General features: G+C 40.5%; 1 long non-coding RNA gene across 1 annotated transcript; it reads right to left on the bottom strand.

Annotated features, from left to right (window-relative positions):
• Positions 1-387: 387 nt before the first annotated feature.
• On the bottom strand, positions 388-19,409 carry LOC126082857 (uncharacterized). The gene is made up of 3 exons (XR_007518673.1): positions 15,558-19,409; positions 11,253-11,372; positions 388-1,917 (listed from the first exon to the last, which is right to left on the bottom strand). It is a non-coding gene; the product is annotated as an uncharacterized LOC126082857 (long non-coding RNA).
• Between the last annotated feature and the right edge of the window lie 1,810 nt (positions 19,410-21,219).

Below are 21,219 nucleotides of genomic sequence, written 5' to 3'. Positions count from 1 at the left end.
TTCACCTCTGTAACTCCTGTACAGCACCTGGCACTTAGTAGTTGTCCAATACATACTTGTTGTATGACAGACTGAATGAATACCAGGTTAGGGCCTGGCTATTACTCAAGCCTTGGCCTCGATTTACTAGAAGGATAGATCTCATCTTAAGAAACTATGCCAAGTGTTTGATAATAACTGCAGTAGTGGTAAGAAAATATGCTCCAGAGCAACTCTTTCTACACACCTACTAGGTGTGTGAGTTCAGCCACCCATTTTGTGACTACTTTTTTCCCCCTATTTTCAATTTTTTATTTGAAAAAATTTTAACACTCCAACAAGAATTTTTTTCTGACAAGAATTTAATAACCAAAATATATATAAAATTTCAACAACTTAACAAAAAAAGACAAAAAACCCAATCATAAAATGGGCAAAAGACTTGAATAGACATTTTACCAAGGAGGGCATTCAAATGTCCATCAAACACATGAAAAGATCCTCAGAGTCACTAGTTGTGATGGTTAAGATTGTCTGTCAACTTGGCTGGGCCATGATTCTCAGTGTTTATACGTGATCACCCCCATGATGGGATCTGCTGTGAGTAGCCAATCAGTTGAAAGGGAGTTTCCTTAAGCATGTGGCCTGCATACGAATATAAGTGGACATTCTGGCTTTTGCCTCCTCTGGATCCTAGAGCTGGCTCCTGTTCATCCGACCTCTGGTTCTTGGGACTTCAGCTGGCAGCTTACCTGCCAATCCTGAGATGTGTCAATCTTCACAGCCTGTGAGCAAGAGCCCTGCTCTCTGACCTGCCAATCTTGGGTTCAGCAGCCCCTGCGGCTACGTGAATCAGGAGAAGCCTTGTGGTCTTGCCTGCTGATTTAGGATTTGTCGATCTTGACAACCTGTGAGCAAGAGCCCTGCTCTCCAACCTGCTGATCTTGGATTTGCCAGCCCCTGCAGCTACATGAATCAGGAGAAGTCTCTATCCTGATCCACAGACTTGGGATATTCCAGTCTCTACAATCGCCATTTCCTTGATATAAATCTCTACATATATTTATATACTTTACTGGTTTTGCGTCTCTAGAGAACCCAGCCTGAGACACTAGCCATCAGAGAAATGTAAATCAAAACCACAATGAGATACCATTTCACTCTCACTAAGATGGCTAAGATTAAAAAAAAAAAAAAAAAAAAAAAAACAATTGTTGGTGAGGATGTGGGAAAAATGGAACTCTTATCCATTGCTGGTGGGAATGCAAAATGGTACAGCTATTGTGGAAAACAGTGTGGTGGTTCCTCAAAAAACTAAAAATGGAACTATATGACCCAGCAATTCCACTCCTAGGTATATGCCCAAGACTTGAAAGCAGAGACTCAAACACTTATTCACCAATGTTCATTGCAGCACTATTCACAGTAGCCAAAAGGTGGAAACTACCTAAATGCCCATCAGCAGATAAACGGATAAACAAAATGTGGTACATACATACAATAGAATACTACTCGGCCAGTAGGAGAAATGAAGTCTTGATACATGCTGTGGTATGGATAGAGCTTGGAGACATTATGCTGAGTGAAATAAGCCAATCACAAAAGGACAAATGTTGTATGACCTTACTTGTACAAAAAGACAAGAAAAGGCAAATGCAAAAAAAAAAAAAAAGGTAAAGCTACAGAAAAGTTACAAGAATAGTACAACGAACACCACATACCTTCTACCCAGGTTCATCAATAGTTAACATTTTGATACATTTGCTTTATTCCCTCACCCATATACTTATTGTTATTACTTATTATTATTGTTATATTTATTGTTATTCTGAGAATCCTGACAACACCACTCCTAAATTTCTTGCTAAAACATCTGAAAACCACTGAAGGGCTGACTTCCTCAGGGCTTCCAATTTTCACATGAAATGCTGCTTGATCCTGAATGGCAGAAAAGACACAAAGAAATATTAACAAATCAGAGAGTTACTTTTAAGAACAGGGTCAAATTAAACACTTCACTTTGCCAACCGAAAGTCAACATCATATGTTAGGAGTTCGATTTAATAGTTTTTTTTTTTACTGCTGCCTCTCCTCACCCAGTAAAGACAGAGAATTCTGCCCAAAACGCACTGCCTTAAAGAGCCTGACACATTAAAGTGTCATATCATGCCTCTATTGTAATTTAACTTTCTGTTATACCAACAGACTTTGTGGGAAAATTTAAGCCTTTGAACAGTTGTTTTATGTGTTTTTATTTAAATCTACTGCCCTCTAGTGTGGAGAAAAGAGAACTCTGGGCTCTGTAAAAAGAGAAACTGAATGTGTGTTAATTTTGCTCTCTTACTTGATTCAAAGCATTTTTTTTTTTGCAGAATAAACTCTTGGGAGCTATACTTACCATGGTCTTCCTGCTTTTATTTTAATTAAGTAAAACTTCTAAGGGAAAAAAAAATAGTATTTCAAAAATGAGATGATTTTTCAGATGACCCTGAAAACAAGCCAGGTAATAAGGATTAGTTTCCTAGTGACTCTCTGTCCCATTTGGCCTCAAGAGGAGTCACCTTTCACCCCATCACACACTATTTTGGGCCTTTGGCATGGTTATTTTACTTCTTTCTAGTGAAGAAGATTGAGAGGAGAAAAGAGGGAAAGAGAGAAAGTCAAAGGAAACAGAGAATGAGACAGGGTACAGATGATATTAAGAAAAAAAAAAGATAAAGGCAGTAAAGAGACTGGAAAATGGAATATAAATACAAGAAAGAAAGTGGAGAGGGAAAGTCATGCAATCGTAGAATAAGAGACCCAGGAGCCTAGAGAGACAGAGATAAAAGGAAAAAATGTTTTTGTTATTAGCTGCGGTCAAGTCAGCCTGGACTCATGGCAACCCCAGACACAACAGAAGGATACACTGCCCAGTCCTGCACCATCCCTGTGACCAATCGCAGATCAGAGCGTTGCAATCATAGGGTTTTCATTGGCTGGCTTTTGGGAGGGGATCACCAGGCCTTTCTTCCTAGACCATCTTAGTCTGAAAGCTTCACTGAAAGCTGTTCAACATCACAGAACATGCAAGCTTCCACTGACAGATGGGTGATGGTTGCGCATAAGATGCACTGGCCAAAAATGGAACCCGGGTCTCCCACATGGAGGGTGAGAATTCTATCACTCACCCACCAATGTCCCCCAATTAAGGGAGGCATCAGGGTAAAAAGGGGAAAGGAAAGAAACGGTGAAGGTGAAGTGTAGTGCTGGTCAGTTGGTTGTTCATTGGTTAGCCTCAAGAGGGGCCACTGGGCCAGGCCTACACACCTGGGGCCATTCACAGACCTTCAGCCTCCCCACGCCCCCACACATTCCTGATTCTCCCTACCTGCTTTATTCTTTCCGTGGCACTTATCACCTCCTTGCAATGCTGTGCTGCATAATTGACTTATTTCTGATGCTCGCTGTTCATAGTGTCTGCTTCTCCCCATCCCTGCTGAGAAGTAAGCTCCAAGAGAGCAGAGATGTTGTCTTTTTTGCCTTTCACTTTTCTGTTAACGAATAGAAGTCCCTGGGTGATGCAAACAGTTAACTCACTTAGCTGTTAGCCACAATGTTGGAGGTTTGAGTCCACCCAGAGGCACCTCAGAAGAAAGCCCTGGTGATCTACGTCCAAAGAATCAGCCATTGAAAACCCTGTGGAGCACATTCCCACTCTGACACATACGGGGTCGCCAGGAGTCAGAGTCAACGTGACCGCAACCGGTTGGCTGCTTAACGGATACACCCCCAGTGCCTAGAGCAATGCCTGGCACATACACGGCAAACATTTAATAAATATTTATTGAATAAGTGAACAAAGGGATAAATGAAAGAATGGAGGGAACCCCCTAAAAATGGATAAGAAGATGTGTCTGCAACATTGGCTGTGCTTTGTGACTGTGACAGTTTTTTCATGGGGGCAGCCCACTGACGTTCAGTGACTGACCTTTGGCACATGCTTCCCTTTTGAGGGGATAAGAGCTATCACTTCTTGTAAATCACTGACTACATTTCTGCCCAAATAAATACTGCTGAACATTCTGAAAGTTAAATTTTAACATCAAACAAAGGGAAGCCTTTAGGAACCTTGTAATGCTAGAATCAATGCCATCTTTTAGAAACCACAAAGCAAATCAGAAGATACAGATTCTCACTCCAGCCTAAATGTTGGAAATAATGTTCTGGGACAATGAAGGGCAAGTTATAAAAGGTAATCTGGTGTAGCTTTTGTTCTATTTGACCTCTATCCTTTCCGCGTATTTTCTTCCTTTTAAGTTATGCTAAATGTCTTAGTATCTTCCCAATTCCTGGCTGAAAAATATAAAGTGATGATGAGGAAATTCTGAGCCCTAATCATCAGGCTGCTGGCTCATAGGCTACAGAGGCCAACAAATCCCAAGATAGGCAGGCAATAAGGCAGGCCACTGGCTCAAGGCCTAATAATGGGAAGTCAGGTGATGACGAGCCAGATGCAGGATCCAGAGTGAGCAAAAAGACCCTTTTCTATCTAGAAGAGGCTGAGCCCCTTCTTCCTCCCACATGCTGCTTGTGGCTACGTCTAGGGTCTGTGAAGTAGGCAGCTCTGCTACTGCCCCAAAGGCTCTGATATAGGTCAGAACAGAATAGTAAGATAACTTCAAGGCCACACAAACTCTGGACTGAAATTCACTGCCTTTTCTATTTCCTAACTCAAGTTATATCCTGCTCCATTGCCCTGCATAACTCACCAGAGATTTTACAAAGAACACAGACAAAAGCCTAAAATACTCCAAATAATGCAAAGTCAACAATACAAAAATGCCCAGATTTGAACATGAACTCACAGCCATGATTACATTTTCAAAGAGAAGTTAAATTCCAGAAATGAAATCCTTTGAATCTGGTAAGTTAAAGTCAGAAGACATTTAAGGTTCAACAATTTCTCTCACTCAGATTTATCACATAGTAGGAATCTTCTCAAGAATATAATCCTGACAGCAGAACGGTCTCTTTCATGAGTGTTACAGAGGAACGATCATGGATCCCAGTGGTACAGAAGGCACTTCCAGGAGCAAGCCAGTGATTAGAGGTATGACCCACATTCAAGCTTACAGTGGGATGAACCCTGAGGGAGAAGCCATTGAAATGGTACCCAATGACTAAATAGGTGCTGTTGTATGTCCTTCTTGATTGCTGTAGCTCTGCTTTCTGGTCGAAATAAGGAATTTATCCCATGTCTTTACATACTCTCCAGCTCTATGCTCAGGAAGATGCTAGAACTGCCCAAGCAATGTTAGGCCATTGCCAGAACTACTGGTACACCAGGTGCCAACTGCCACAGTGAGGGTTAGGCTCAAGCTCCCTTGGACAACAATCAGTTAAACGCTCTGTCACAGACCATCTAGTGTGCAGGCAGAAAAAATAAATAAACCAAACCCATTAGTGTAGAGTTGATTCAATTCCATCTCATAGCAACCTCACCCACCTCAAATGACAGATGGTGTTCTGTACATACAATCCTTTTCTATTAGCAAGGTTTTCCCAAACTGATGCTACCCCAATCCACAGTTCTCAGGCTCTACAATTCCACACCCTGTGTTCAATGTCCTGAACCACTACCAGCCCTACAGTAGTGTTTCCCAAAGTTGTATTCATGGACCATCTGCACCAGAATCACCAGGGATGCTTGTTACAAAATGTAGATTCTGTACCCCACTCCAACCTACTGAACAGGAATCAAAATCAAAATCTACATTTTTACTCACACTGAATTTGAGAATTTCAGCTGTATAGGATATAAAGGACTGCTTCTGTAGGTAGAACCTGGTGCATCTCATGCAGGTAATACAAGAGTGTACCCTTGTAGCTGTAGTGTCCAGCGGCGTCATGTTCCACGGCTCAGGTCTCCAACAGGACAGTGACAGAATGTTTAGCCAGTGCAACAAATTATTCTACTGTATGAAACTATTGTAGTGGAACAAGCCATGCGTCTCTTTAGGTTTAAAAAACAAAGAGTCTTACTATGGCAAAGAAAGCATTCTGCAAATGGGGAGACACAGTGCTGGGAGAAATTCAACAATGTGTTCTGGGGGGCTACAGGAATACAAAGACTTATGAAGGAAAAAACCACAAAAAGCACCTTATAGCTAAAACAATTTTGATTGGTTAACATTTACAAAGCTGCAGGTGGGAGGCACCTTGGCTGACCATCCTGGCAGGTGTTGAGATCTTTTGCAAGGATGGCTCCAGGTGACAGGATTCTGGCTGACCACTAAAGGCACACGATTTCTGGTATCTAGACATCTGTAAGCCACGTTAAATTGAGTTACTTTAGCATTATGATGGAGAATTCTGTTGAAATATAAAATAAAATGTTCTAAGATGATTATAAGTAAAAACGCTAAGTATTCTAATGTTTAAGGAGGAAAAAAGGGTGTTTGATAAAGAAGAGCTATAACTTTGTAACATTAGTTTATTCTAAGTTTTAACAGGGATCAGGTCTCCCTCAGGTTTAGGCTGAACAAGGTTTTAAAAAAAATGTAAGGACACAGGCACAGATTAAAAAGCAGTTTTTGAGGGAGGGCAAAGGGGGCATTTTCTGACAACTGGCATAGTTATTAGGGTAACGTGTTTAATACTTCTAACATCTGTATGATCTCTTTTTAACATCGGCCATTTCTAACTGAAAATGCTTCCTCTAGCAGCAAAATCTCATTTATCTAGGTAAGTCAGCGTATAGTGGGAGGCTTTGAAAAAAATGACAAGCTGCATTACTTGACAGAAAAGAACTCAAAAATGAAGTCACTTAGGATAATAAAGGATTGGGTTCAGATCTTGGTTGGAAATTCCATTTGTGCCAAGAAGCTTCAGTTTTGGAAAGGCACTTTCTCACTCCCCCCTTTTGATCAAGAATTCTTTTGGGAATCCAATGATCACACTTAAGAGTATCTTTCTCTTGCTTGTACTTTGTCCTTGGGTCAGGATTGCTGTCTTGCTATTTATAGGGTCTCATCTTCAGGATGAGCTGGTCTCATGTCACCCACAAAGGAGTAACCCATCTTCTGGAAGGGTTAAAATGGTAACTGCTTACCTTGTAAGTTATTTAAGACCCTGGACACAAACAAGAATTTGACCTCACACCTTGGTTAAATGTCTTCAGTCTATCAAGTTATTCCTTTCAATTTGGTCATGCTGTTATTCACTCCCCCTAATAGCAAGATCACTGAAAAACAGTATTTAAACAATAGTCTGGTGAAGAAACTTGGTGAGATAATGCCCAGTCACCCTTTGCCTAGAGTCTTAAGAACTTGCAAATAACAAATTGATTCGATAACTTACAAAAATGCCTGCTATTGACTACATCATCCAGAGGCCAGAAGAACTAGATGGTGCCCAGCTACAACCAATGACTGCCCTGACAGGGAACACAACACAGAACCCCTGAGGGAGCAGGAGAGCAGTGGGATAAAAAAAAAAAATACAGACCCCAAATTCTCATAAGACCAGACTTACTGGTCTGAGACTGGAAGGACCCCAGTGGTCATGGCCCCCAGACCTTCTGTTGGCCCAGGACAGGAACCATTCCCAAACCCAACTCTTCAGACATGGATTGGACCAGACAATGGGTTGGAGAGGGATGCCGGTGAGGAGTGAGCTTCTTGGCTCAGGTGGACACTTGAGACTATGTTGGCATCTCCTGCCTGGAGGGGAGATGAGAGGGTGGGGGGTGATTAAAAGCTGGCGAAAAGGACACGAAACGAGAGAGTGGAGGGAGAGAGCAGGCTGTCTCATTAGGAGGAGAGTAATTGGGAGTGTGTAGCAATGTGTATGTAGGTTTTTGTGTGAGAGACTGACTTGATTTGTAAACTTTCACTTAAGGCACAATAAAAATTATTTTTTTAAAAAATGCTTGCTATCCGTCTGATGGTACCTGGCTATCCACTTGATGACAGCCCAGTCTCATCATTGGTATGATAGTGTCCAGGGTCTTAAATGACTTACAAGGTAAGCAGTCACCTTTTTAACACCAGAAGAATTCTTGATCAAAATGGAGGAGTAAGACAGGGCCGTTCCAAAACTGAGGCTTCTTGGCATGACTGGAATTTCTGGGTAAGATCTAAATCCAATCCTTTCTTGTATTAAGTGACTCCACCTTAGAGTTCTTCTCTGTCATACAATGTAGCTTGTCATTTTTTTCAAAGCCTTCCACTATACCCTGACCTACCTAGATAAATGCGGTTTTGTTTTTACAGCTGACATAAAAACTTTTGTTTGACTAGGATTTGAATTAAGACTCTTATTAATTTATTTAATTTGTATAAATTTTTATTTATTATTAAACCAATTAGAATAATACCATCCAGAGGTGAAAAACTATTATCTTTTCTTTTACATGTTATAAGACTCTTTGAAGAGTAATAATGTAAAGACCTTGTTGTACTAAATAAACAATTGATCTCTTTTAGTGTACTTTAAAATGGACTAATTTATGCGACTGAAAGTCTGATTTATGGCTTATACGAAACTTATACATAACAAACAAAACACACACACACATATTGTTAAGAAGTTAAAAACTTCAGGCAATGCTACAAACTACAAAAAGAAACCATTTGAAATATTTGGGGCTACCATTTTCTCTAATATATTTTTATGAAAAATCTTGAAAACAATAGTTGTTTCTAATTTTTTTAAATCTATATAAGCATCTATAAGCATCTGGAGCCCTGTTGGCACGGTAGTTAAGAGCTCAGCTACTAACCAAAAGGTCAGAAGTTCAAATTCACCAGCTGCTCGTTGGAAACTCTATGAGGCAGTTCTACTCTGTCCGATTGGGTCGCTATGAGTTGGAATTGACTAACAGCAACAGATTTGGTATGGGTTTTTATATAAGCATCTAGAATACATTATTTAAACGTTTAAATTCAAGAAGAGCTACGATTTCCTTCTTCTTTAAAACACTAGATTTTAACTGTGCAGGAGATAAAATTAGTAAATCAAGATAGGAAACTTGAAAAAGAGAAAGAGAAAAACCACATAAACGTGCTTCTATTTTTTAAAACACATATAGCAATTCTTTAGTAACATTGACTTAACAGATAAATAAGTCTTAGATAAACTCATTAGGTTTTTAGGGTCTCAGGTAGAAGGATATTAGACCCTCTGACAAAACTTGAGTATTAAACAAAAATTCTCTGAAAAGGGCAATGTAAAGAGGAATTTATTTTCTTAAAGTGACCACTAAAGGTTTCTTAGAAAAAAAGGAAGTCATAAATAAAAAAGGAAGTTCAGACCAAGTAAGCTGTCTCCAAAGAGCAGAGGGAATAGGTGCAGAGTTTGGACAAGTTTAGACAGAGTAGCTTCTGATTCTATGCAGTTTGCTAAACAATAGTATATTATTTTGATATTTTCTAAAAATTTAAATCTTAAGATATCAATTAAAATAGGCATTAGGTTTAAAAGAACCCTAACACAGTATTACTGAAAGTTCAACTTTGTTTTGAAGGTCAGAACTCTCAGACCTAGTAAATTCTAACGAGGATTGCCGCGCAGTTTAGCTTTGCAGCTTACAGATTCTGAGATCCTACAGATTTGAAAACTCCTAGGAAAATAAGCTGTTTAGAACCTCATACTAAAAAAAAAAAACCTAGTGAAGGTAAATTTTGTGTAAACAACTTTTGGGGACGTCGCCCCTGGTAAAATTCTTAAGGTAATAAAATGAAAACTGAGAAGAAAATGAAACAAACGGTAAAACAAACAATAATTCTCAAAGAACTCACTCTAGTTTTAAAGACTCAGTTTTTGAAGATTCAGCTGTAGAAAATTCAGTAGGATGTATAGATAGGGAACTGAAAGCAAAGGAGACAGAAAAAGGAGTGACAGGTGCTTGAGGTTTTACTCTGTAGAGAGGAGTTTTACTGTCCTGCTGATTTGGACCCTGTCTTAGTTATCTAGTGCTGCTATAAAAAAAAATACCACAAGTGAATGCTTTTAACAAACAAATTTATTCTCTCAGTCTAGGCTAGAAGTCTGAATTCAGGGTGCCAGCTCCAGGGGAAGTCTTTCTCTCCCTGTTGGCTCTGGAGAAGGGTCCTTGTCATCAATCTTCTCCTAGACTAGGAGCTTCTCAGTTCAAGGACCCTAGGTCCAAAGGATACACTATTCTCCTGGCTCTTGTTTCTTGGTAGTATGAGGTCCCCCTGTCTCTCTGCTGGCTTCTCTCTTTTAAATTCAAAAGAGATTGGCTTAAAACATAACCTAATCTTATAAATCGAGTCCTGCCTCATTAACTGCTACTAATCCCACCTCATTAACGTCACAGAGGTAGGATTTACAACACATAGGAAAACCACATCAGATGACAAAATGGTGGACAATCCACAACACTGGGGATCATGACCTAGTCAAGTTAACAGATATTTTTGGAGGACACAGTTCAATCCATAACAGATCCCTCCTGGTATTAATTTAAAAGGCGATTCCATTTATTTACTTCCCAAGAAAAAAAATTGTTTAGACACGTCAAAAATTCTCTATTTGGGTTGTTTATCTTGTTCTCATATAAGGCATTTGTCTTTTCCTCTATTTTTCTCTCTTAAACATAGACTAGATATGCATCTGTTTTTCTCTCTTAAAGACAAAATAGGTATGCATGCAAACTTTAACCTGTTTCAGGGACTTTACAGACCTGAAGACACACTCAAAGAGTACAGAAGGGCAAATGTCCAACTCCAGGTTGCCCTTCGAGTAGCAGGACCATAATGTTTGCTTATAAATTGTGCAGAAGTCCCCAAAGGGCATTCTCTGGTTTTCTATTTGTTATTCCCCATTTCCCTTGTTAACCAGAAGTGTGCACCAAAGTCAGAATCAAAATGTGTCCAGATTTGGGCTTGTAGGCAGAAACGCTCAATCCGAACCTACAAGAGGACAATTTTTGCCAAAGTGTCCAGACCTGCAAGCAGAACACTTAACCCGAACCTGAAAGGGGGGCAGTCAATTACCGCTAATGGCACCCCAGTGGAGGGTAAATTTTTGTCTTGGGATCAAAAGTACCCAAACTTGCAAGCAGAGAACTTTGACCCAGACTTGCAAATGAACCAAGACTCAAGAGAACTAGAACACAGAGAAAAGGGAAAACAAATTCAGGCCAAATTAAAATTAATAATAATGAAAATACGCTAATAAGAATGAAAGTACACCACTAACAAAACTTGGAGGCCTTCAGATGCAACAAGTGAAGGTTCTTTTTTTTTTATCCAAGAGGTACTCACCCAGGCAGCTTCCAAAGGTCCACAGAAAAAGGAGAGCCCATTGGCTCAGCTGGATCCAAAGCCCGTTTTCCAGGCTTTCGGGGCGCTGTCAGAGGGAGTCTCCTATGGATCCCACGTTTTCTGAAACCAAATGTTGTAGTGTAAATACCACAAGTCTGTGTGAATTTAAAAACAATGAGTTTTATTCTGGCAAAGAAAGCATCCTGCAAAACAGGGGAACACATTGTTGCATTTTTCCCAATACTGTCTTTTTGTTGCAGAACGCTTTCTTTGCCAACAAAACTCTTTGTTTTTAAATTCAAACAGACTTGTAGTGTTTACACTACAACAAAACTCATCAGAATCTCCCCCTGGATCCCCTACCTTCCCAGAAAATGCCCTGTGGGACCACCTTCAATTAGCAAAGGTGAAGTGTCCCCTGAGCTTGAAAACGGGTCAGCCGTGCATCCACATACCAAGGTCCCTGGTATGAATTGAATTGTGTCCCCCAAAAAATATGCGTTGTAAATCCTATCTCCTATACCTGTGCATGTAATTCCATTTGGGGATAGAGTTTTTCGTTGCTGTGTTAATGGGGCCATATCAGTATAGAGTGTGTCTTAAACCAATCACTTTTGAGATGTAAATTGGCAGATTAGGCTCAGAAGCAAGCATAGACGAAGACAGATGTCACACCACATGAATATCACAAAGGACGGAGGAATAGAAGCTGAAAAGAGACAAGGACTTTCCCCAGAGCCAACAGGGAATGCCTTCCCCTACAGTCAGCACGCTGAATTCGGACTTCGAGACTCCTAACTATGAGAAAATAATTTGTTTGTTAAAGTCACCCACATGTGGCATTTCTGTTATAGCAGCACTGAGACAGTCCCCCACTAGCTTGGTAGGCTGGTCCTCTGAGGTGGCCGTAGTCCTCACCTCAGAGACCTATTGTCCACGGCTCCTAATCAGCCAATTTCAGAGTTCACAGCATTTCAACAATCCCCCTTAGCCTGATTACAGGATGAAAAATACAGCTCTAGGATTCTCTCCAAACCTTAGCTATCCAACAATGCACGAGGGCATCTCCAGGCTCCCCCAGCCCTCTCTGCACAGCTCACTTTGGTCCATGGCGGAAGGACCTTCCACCAACATTTCCACCTCTAGGAGAATGCTGACTGGGAAGAGCTTGAACTCCACTCTTCCTGCCATTTCAAAGGAAGAGATGCATCTGATCTGGTTGGTGAGAGCTGACATTTGAGGCCATGGGTCACTAGCAGGCAGGGGTTAAGGTCACTGTGCTTGTCCTTATACTCTGTGTGATAAACAGGAGAGGCCAGTCCCAGTAGAGTAAATCCATAACTCACCTCCTGCTCCACCTCCTCTGCCTGTGACTAGGCCTTTGAGTCAGGCTGGCTTATGGACTTGGCTGAATTCAGCTTGGCGGAGGGGTAGTAGGCTCCCCTCCAGCCTGTCAATCCAAAGCCATTCTCCATTTTAGTTTAAATGAGTGGCTTGGACTTAGAGTGCCACTGTGCCCTTACCCAACCCAGTGCAAAATTGGTACGTTGCTCCCCTTCTGGGTCTCAGCTCTTAAGCTTTCTTAAGCCTCTTCTCTTTTCCTCTGGCAGGAAAAGGGAGCAGAAATACGAGGGTAGAAGATAAAGGCTTTATTCCCCCCAAATCACTTTTAATAATAAGAAAAGTAGACATTCTGAAAAATATATTTCTTAAATAGAATATTTAGTTTTATACAAAACTCACTGTCTTGTTTCTTTGTTCTTCATTTTGTCCAAACTGATGAAAATTTTCTACCACCCTTCCATGAACCAGCACCGTATCTCTGACATACACTTTAGCTCTAAAATTCTATTTTACTGTTGCTTCTGCCTCTACCTGGCCTTGGTACTGGGAGGGGATAATAGCAAGTTAGAGCAAAAGCCAGGACTCAGTGCCCTACAGGAGGCTTTGCACAGATGAATATTTGACAAAGAAAAAAATAAGGCCTGTTGTCCTGGGCAGAAGTGACCCAGGAGTTCTTCTGACCTAGAATTCCATCTGTTTATCTGAATCTTCCTGGACTCTGGGACATCCATGTGGAAAAATACCAGAAGGGACATATCCCCAGGGCGAACGGCACCAACAATGATTTCACAATGGGTAGCCAGTTTATTTTTACTGCATGAAGCTGTCCCTCAAATTCAGGTTTCTCTGCTTCATCTCCTTTGTGTTCATATTAATTAAAATGAAATTATAGAGTCGTGCTGGAGCTCCTGCCCTTATCTTAAACACACCAGGACGAAAGTTAAAAGGAACCCTAAGCTGATTTCACGTCATGATGTTCTCCAGGTATCAGGGTTCTTCAGGACTCATGTGTTTCTCTGAAAAATATTAACTTATCCTCCGCATCACTTTCCCAAGCAGAGAGGGAGAAGAACTCTGTGCCTCCACCCCTACATAAAAAAAACATTCTGCCTTTGCAAGCAACGGGTGCGTTTTTCAGCTGACATGTCCTAGATTGTTCTAAAAAGAGCAGCATCATGAGAAAATATGAGAACAGATGATTCAAAGGCTCCCTGGGCACTGCCATTGCCAGCTCATAATTACAGACATGGGAGTAGGCGGGACATCTGTATCCTGAGTCACTCCATGTTTCTAGGACAAAGTCATTAGCCTTCCTGCCACATAGCCTTTATGACCTGTATGCCAGCCCCACCGCTGGGTTCGTGGTGTGCTGTATAGCTTGAGTTTGCAACAGACCCCTCCCTACTCTCTCACAAAGTCAACATATCTTGGAGCCCTGGTGGAGATGCGGTTAAGAGCCTGGCTGCTAATCAAGAGGTCAGCAGTTCAAATCCACCAGCCACTCCTTGGTAACCCTATAGGGGAGTTCTACTCTATCCTATAGGGTCGCTATAAGTTGGAATCAACTCGACGGGAACAGGTTTGATTTCTGAAGACATCTTAATTCATTACTGACTGCCTGCAGCCTGGAGATGATTAAGTACTATATTTTGAATAATGACTATGCAAAATGCCATAGATTGAATTATGTCCCCCCAAAAATGTATCAACTTGGTTAGGCCATGATTCCCGGTATTGTGTGGTTGTCCTCCATTTGGTGATATTTTTATGTTGAGAGAATTAGGGTGGGATTGTAACACCACCCTTACTCAGGTCACCTCCCTTTTCCAGTGTAAAGGGAGTTTCCCTGGGGTGTGGCCTGCACTCTCAAGAGATAAAAGGCAAGGGAAGCAAGCACAGAGTTGGGGATCTCATACCACCAAGAATGCAGCACCGGGGGCAGTGCACGTCCTCTGGACCCGGGGTCCCCGTACCTGGGAAGCTCCTCGACCAGGGGAAGATTGAGGACCAGGACCTTCCTCCAGAGCCAACAGAGAAAGAAACCCTTCCCCCAGAGCCAATGCCCTGAATTTGGACTTTTAGCCTAGTTTACTGCAAGAAAATAAACTTCTCTTTGTTAAAGCCATCCACATGTGGTATTTCTGTTATAGCAGCACTAGATGACTTAAGGCACAAACGCAACATCTGTATGCATTTTGGGGCGGAAAAGGTAAATAACCTTAAAACCCTATAATGAAGGAGGTACTGGAATAAAGACAGTTCAATAGGTTGCAATGGCTGAGGAGCAATATTGAGGATTTGTGTACTTCTGTACTACATAATATAATCTTGGTTTTATTAAAAAGTACAAAATTATGTATCAGATGCTATGACATGGAATATGCGGAGTTAATGCTTAAAGGATATAGAGTTTCTATTTGGGGTGATAAAAAAGTTTTGGAAACAAATAGTGGTCATGGTTGCACAATGTTGTGAATGTAATTAATGCCACTGAATTGTACACTTAAAAATGGTTAAAACCTCAAATGTGTTAAAGATATTTTACCACCACAAAAAGAAAGGTGCAAAAAAAAAAAGTCCCAAACCTATATATGTTTCTGGCCTTAATTCCCTAAGATCTGAAATGATACCAATTGAGGGATATTGACTTGTGCTGGAAGAGATGCTAGGGAAAAGTCAAAAGAGACTCAGTTTTTTTTTTTTTTTAAATTATAATAACAGCTATTCCAAAAGAGGGCTAATTGAGGTTTTTTAAAAATTAATGAGTAACAAAAAACATGGTTACAAAAGAGAAGTGACATTGATGAGTGAAAACAAGAGCTAACAGCAATTCTGTGTGATTCATCTGGGGAAATTTCACTGTTTATACAGACAGAGTAAACATATTTGTTGATTTAACAGAACACTGCTTTTAATTCCCCAACCCCCCAGGTAGGTAAACAGCCAAACATTTAGGCTCACAGGACTTGGTAGGAGATGAAGGTTCAAATTCTGGCTCATAGCAGTTGTCTTAGGAAGAGCTTCTCATCCTAGGTTCCAGTCTCTGCATATATGATGGGGACCATGGTGCTACCTGTTTTAAAGGATACAGTGAGTCACTGCCACAGTAGAGTTCCCAGCACACAGAAAATACTCGACATATGTTGGGATGGACTAGATGGCCACTTATGATTGTCAGTTTCTCTAAACAAAGTATAGAATCTAGTATAGAATCAAACAAAAGCAAAAACAGCATCACGTGAAATCCTTGCACGAGGTAGCTCTGGGTGGAGAAATGCATCAAAACCTGAAAGATAAACTGAGGATGGCAGAAATACTTGCTTTAGAAACTTAGGAAGACGTGCTCAAGTGTTTGTGAGCTGCTCCCAGGTCCCATTTGGTAACTCCAGAATTAAGTCAGCCTGTTCTGAATCTGGAAACTCTAGTGGCATAGTGGTTAAGTGCTACAGCTGCTAACCAAAGGGATGGCAGTTCGAATCCACCAGGCGCTCCTTGGAAACTCTATAGGGCAGTTCTACTCTGTCCTATAGGTTCGCTGAGTCATAATAGACTCGACAGCACTGAGTTTGGGTTTAGTTTGGTCCTGAATCTGTTTTGCCCAGGGGTCTTCAAAGGAACTCTTGAGAATGTGGTATTTTCTACTATGTTGTCTGAGAGTAGAAACGGGGAGAGACTGGGGTGGCTGGAAAGCTAACTGTATGTGTCTTAGTAAGCTTGAGAAAATTATTCTCACTTTGATCCCTCCCTCCATCAACCTCTCCTCAAATGGCATGGGCTAGAGCACTGGACAGTCTCCAAATGTGACCAGAAATACAATCACTCTAATGTAACATAAAGAAAATGTACTCTAAGCAGCTGGTACTAGAATTTTTCTTGTACGAGATCCATCTTTGCTGAGAAAACGCCTGGGTCAACCCATTTGGAGAAGGGGAGTCCCCGTAGGGGCATGGATATTGGCTGGCACTGTGATTTCCCCAAACCACCCTGCACGGGGCCAGATATGTGTGACACTCCTGAAGGAGAGGAGGAACAGAGGACGGAAGAGAAAGTTTGGGAAAAAAGAAAAGGAAAGCCAAAGAAATGGCGGGAGGCCACGTACTGATGGAAGGGATTACCTACCTCTCAAACTGTCACTAAAGCCACTAAATCCATGAAGGTTTATGAGTGGGTTATGAGTACGTGTAAGAAACATAGAACATACATGTGGAAATAGGAGACAGATGGGCAACGTGGCCTCAGCTGATAACTACCACTTGCCTTCGCGTTGGCTCCCACTCATGGCGGCCCCATGTGTGTCAGAGTAGAGCTGTGCTCCGTAGGGTTTTCAATGGCTGATTTTTTTTGAAAGAGATCACCAGGCTTTTCTTCTGAGGTACCTCTGGGTGGACTAGAACCTCTAATCTTTTGGTTAGCAGCTAAACACATTAACTGTGTACACCACTCAGGGACCCCCAGTTGGTAATTAGGTTATATAAAATAATACATGATTAAATATGCATATATCCACCAAAGGCTCAAAATGTTATGAGCAGATATGGAAAAGTGAAAAAGGATCTAGAGAAGATGAGAGGATGTGACAATGACATACCAACCCAAGGGAATTGCCATGCAAATGCATGGGTGCCACCATGCATTCATTAATCCAATCAATAACTGCTGAACTCCTACTATGTGCCAGGCACTGTACTAGGCTGCTGTCTTGGTCAGGGTTCTCCAAAGAAACAAAACCAATAAGATATCCTTATCTTAAGGAACTGGCTCACCTGACTGTGGGGGCTGGAAAGCCCAAAATTCGTAGGTTAAGCAACAGGCTGGAAACTCCAGCAGTCTTGATTCAGAAATTGGTAGGCCAGGTGGCCGGCTGGAAATTCTGGCAGGATGTCTATTTAGTTTTGAAACAGAGTCCTTCTCCCTTGGGAAACTTCGGTTTTTGCTCCTAAGACTTTCAACTGATGGGATGAGGCCCATTATGGAGGATAATCTGCTTTACTTAAGGTTAACTGATTGCAACTGTTAATCACATCTACAAAATTCTATCACAGCAACATCTAGACCGATGTGTGACCAAACAACTGGGCACCGCAGCCTACCCAGGTCGACACACAGAATTAACCATCACAGCTGAGGAACACAACGGTGAGCCGAGACAGAGTTCTTGCTCTCCTGAAGCTTACACTTGTCTAAGAGAGACAGACATTAAGTAATTGCACAAACATCTGTAAAACTGAGGTACATGGTACTGTGAGAGAATAAAACAGGGAGACTGGCCCAGGTGGGGCGATCACAGAAGCTTCCCTGAAGAAGCCATGTATCCTCTAAGTGCTGGATGATAAGTAGGTGAGGAAAGGGAGGAAAAGTGCTCCAGGAAGAAGAACATGTGTAAAAGCCTCGAGGAAACAAGTTTGAGGATTGAGAGAAGGCAAAATGTGGTGAGGGCAAAGAGCCCACGGAAGAATGGGCAACATAAAGCTGGAGGGTGGGGAAGGACCTGGCTTTTCCGGGACTGCACAGCATGTTAAGGAGTTTAGTCTTTGGGAATAACAGGGGGTCATCAAAGGGAAATTGAGAGGAACACCCGAGAAAGTCTGGAAAAATGGCAGATGAGTAGTTTGTCCCAACTTACCTCCCTTCTTCACAGACCGTAAGTTTGGCTTAGTCTGAGAAACTGAGTATGCTCAAAATCACAACAAAAAGAGAAAGTTTCATTAACATACCCACAAGGCCATTCACTGCAGCATTATTTATAATAGCAAAATATTAGAAATAACCCAAAGACGCATACATAGGAGTTTGGCTGAATAAACTATGGTACATTCTACTCCATGGTACACTTGCTCCATGGACTACTATGCAGCTAAAAAACTAAAAAGTGAAAATATTTCTATGAATTGACATAAACTGATTGCTGTAATATATTACCATAACATGCTAACTTAATAATTTTACTTAAATAATCAGGAATTTTAAAAGGAATTTTCTATCAACACACAAGAAAAACCCCAAATTCTGAACCATTACTAAAACAAAAATGCCTGGGTTGTAAACTCAGAATATAGTAGTTAATCTTTAGTTAAAGAATACTGGATAGAGTCAAAGACTTGCTAAATTTAAATATACTGCACATGAAGTGGAAACCATGGTGGCACAGTCGTTAAGTGCTACAACTGCTACCCAAAAATTAGGCAGTTCAAATCCACCAGGCTCTCCTTGGAAACTCTATGGGCCAATTCTACTCTGACCTATAGGGTCGCTATGAGTCAGAATCAACTCGAAGGCAGTGGGTTTGGTTTTGGTTTTGCATGTGAAGTATGTAACAGATGTGACAGTCCTATAAATACAGTAAAATTAGAAAACAAAAATGTTCATATCACTATAAGGAGAATATTTACATACACGTAATCCCTAAACTGGAGCCCTAGTGGCTCTGCGGTTAAGAGCTACGATGGCTGTTAATCAAACGGTCAGCAGTTTGAATCCACCAGTCGCTCTTTGGAAACCATGTGGGACAGTTCTACTCTGTCCTGTAGAGTTGCTATGAGAAAGAATCGACTCAATGGCAACAGGTTTTTTTTGGTTAATCCCCACACTGATTTTTACTGAGACTATATTTGGGTTTTTATAGATTAAGGTATAGTCTCAATTAAAATAAGAATTGAATAAACCATGAAACATATTGCCATTTTGCTGTTGTTTTCTTCTCCTTGTAATAGCACAGCCCTGAAAAATTTGAAAGAACTTAATATTTTACAGATCTGGATACTGGTTTTTCACAAGGTGAAAACTGTGATATAAGTGATAACAACTTATATGATGGAATTAAAAGATTTTGTAGTATTTTCTTTAACAATAGTTTATCATAAGACCCATCACACTACTTGAATTTTGTATGTAGATCCATTTATTTTTTAATGTAAGACACTACAATAACTTCATTGACAATTTCAGCTGCTATTATTGACTTAATGTAAAGTTTTCTCCATCCTAAAATTCATTTAAAAATAAGGATTACAATGAATTACGAAGGTTTATCTAATCTGGCATGGCTATCATTAGAATCATTATACTCATAGCAACCCTAAAGAACAGACTACAGCTGCCCCATAGAGTTTCCAAGGAGCAATTGGTGGATTCAAACTTTTGGTTAGCAGCCGTGGCTCTTAACAACCACTACATCACCAGGGTTTCTGCTGAGTCGGAATCGACTCAAAGGCAACAGGTTTGGTTTTGTTTTATCATTAGAATATAAATTATGTAAAAATCTTGATTATAACAACATAATGAGTAATTTTACTAAAGTGAAAAAAAAAGTGAAGACAAGAAAAATAAATTTCATGCAATTAAAAAAAGAAGACTCAGTTCTATCAATTCTTGGTCACATGACTATAGGCAAGTCTCCAAACTTCTCTCAGCCTGTCACCTCTTCTATAAAATGAGGTAATAACCCTTGACCCACATACTTTTCGGGATTAAAGTAAGAGTCTTTTGTAACAGAGCGATATATCAAATAGAGAGACCATTAGTAACTTTTCTTCAAGTAACACAGGACACAATTTATTTCAGGTAATGACTTTTATTTTAACTTCACCTAACAAATTGTTTGGCAATATGGTTACAAAATAACACTTTATCTCTGAAGTTATTGCCTTCTTTAAAAAAAACTGTTGCCACTGAGTCCATTCCAACTCATAGAGATCCTATAGGACAGAGGAGAACTGCCCTAAAGGGTTCTCCAAGGATCAGCTGGTAGATTCAAACTGATAACGTTTTGGTTAACAGCCAAGCTCTTAACCACTGCACCAACAGAGCACTAGAAAACTACTTGCATGCATGGAAACAAGACAGTCTACAGAGAAGAGTTTTGTTTCATTTTATTGCAGCACAGATGAAGACTTCATACAAGTATTATCGCCGAAGTTTTATTTCTAGTTTTAAAAGGAAAAGGACATACGAAATGATGCTCCATTCATAAAAGGAGAAGTGCATTTTAAAACTATACAAGAAAACCCATTGCCATTGAGTCAATCCCAATGCATAGTGACCCTACAGGACAGAGTAGAACTGGCCCATAGGGTTCTAAGGAGCAGGTGGTGGGTTGGAATTCCCGAACTTTTGGTTAGTAGACAAGTACTTAACCACTGTGCCACCAGTGCTTCACCGAAACTAAAACTGTAAGAGATGTTATTTCTCCTCTATGCATTTGGCGCAGATATCAATGCTTGACAAAACACTGAGGTCGTGGGGAAACAGACTCGCATTCACTACTTGTGGATATAAAATGGCACAACTCCTATGGAGCGAAACCAGGAAATATCTAGCAAAACTACATGTGTATTTACCCTTTAGCCCAGAAATCACATTTCTAGGAACTTATCTGAAAAACACCTCCAACAATAGAAGCATATGCACAAGGCCAATCATTGTAGCATTATTTGTAATAGCAAAATACTGGAAATAACCCAAACGCCCATACCTAGGAGTTCTGTTTAATAAACTATGGCATATTTACTCCATGCAGTACCAGACAAATGAAAAATTAAAAAATGAAAAATATTTTTATAAACTGACATGAACTGGTTTCCGTAATATATTACTTAATATATTCAGTAAAAAACAAAAACAAAAT

The sequence above is a fragment of the Elephas maximus genome, chromosome 9 (genome assembly GCF_024166365.1).
Source record: "Elephas maximus indicus isolate mEleMax1 chromosome 9, mEleMax1 primary haplotype, whole genome shotgun sequence".
Classification (NCBI taxonomy): domain Eukaryota; kingdom Metazoa; phylum Chordata; class Mammalia; order Proboscidea; family Elephantidae; genus Elephas; species Elephas maximus.
This window is presented reverse-complemented; position numbering and strand designations above follow the sequence as displayed.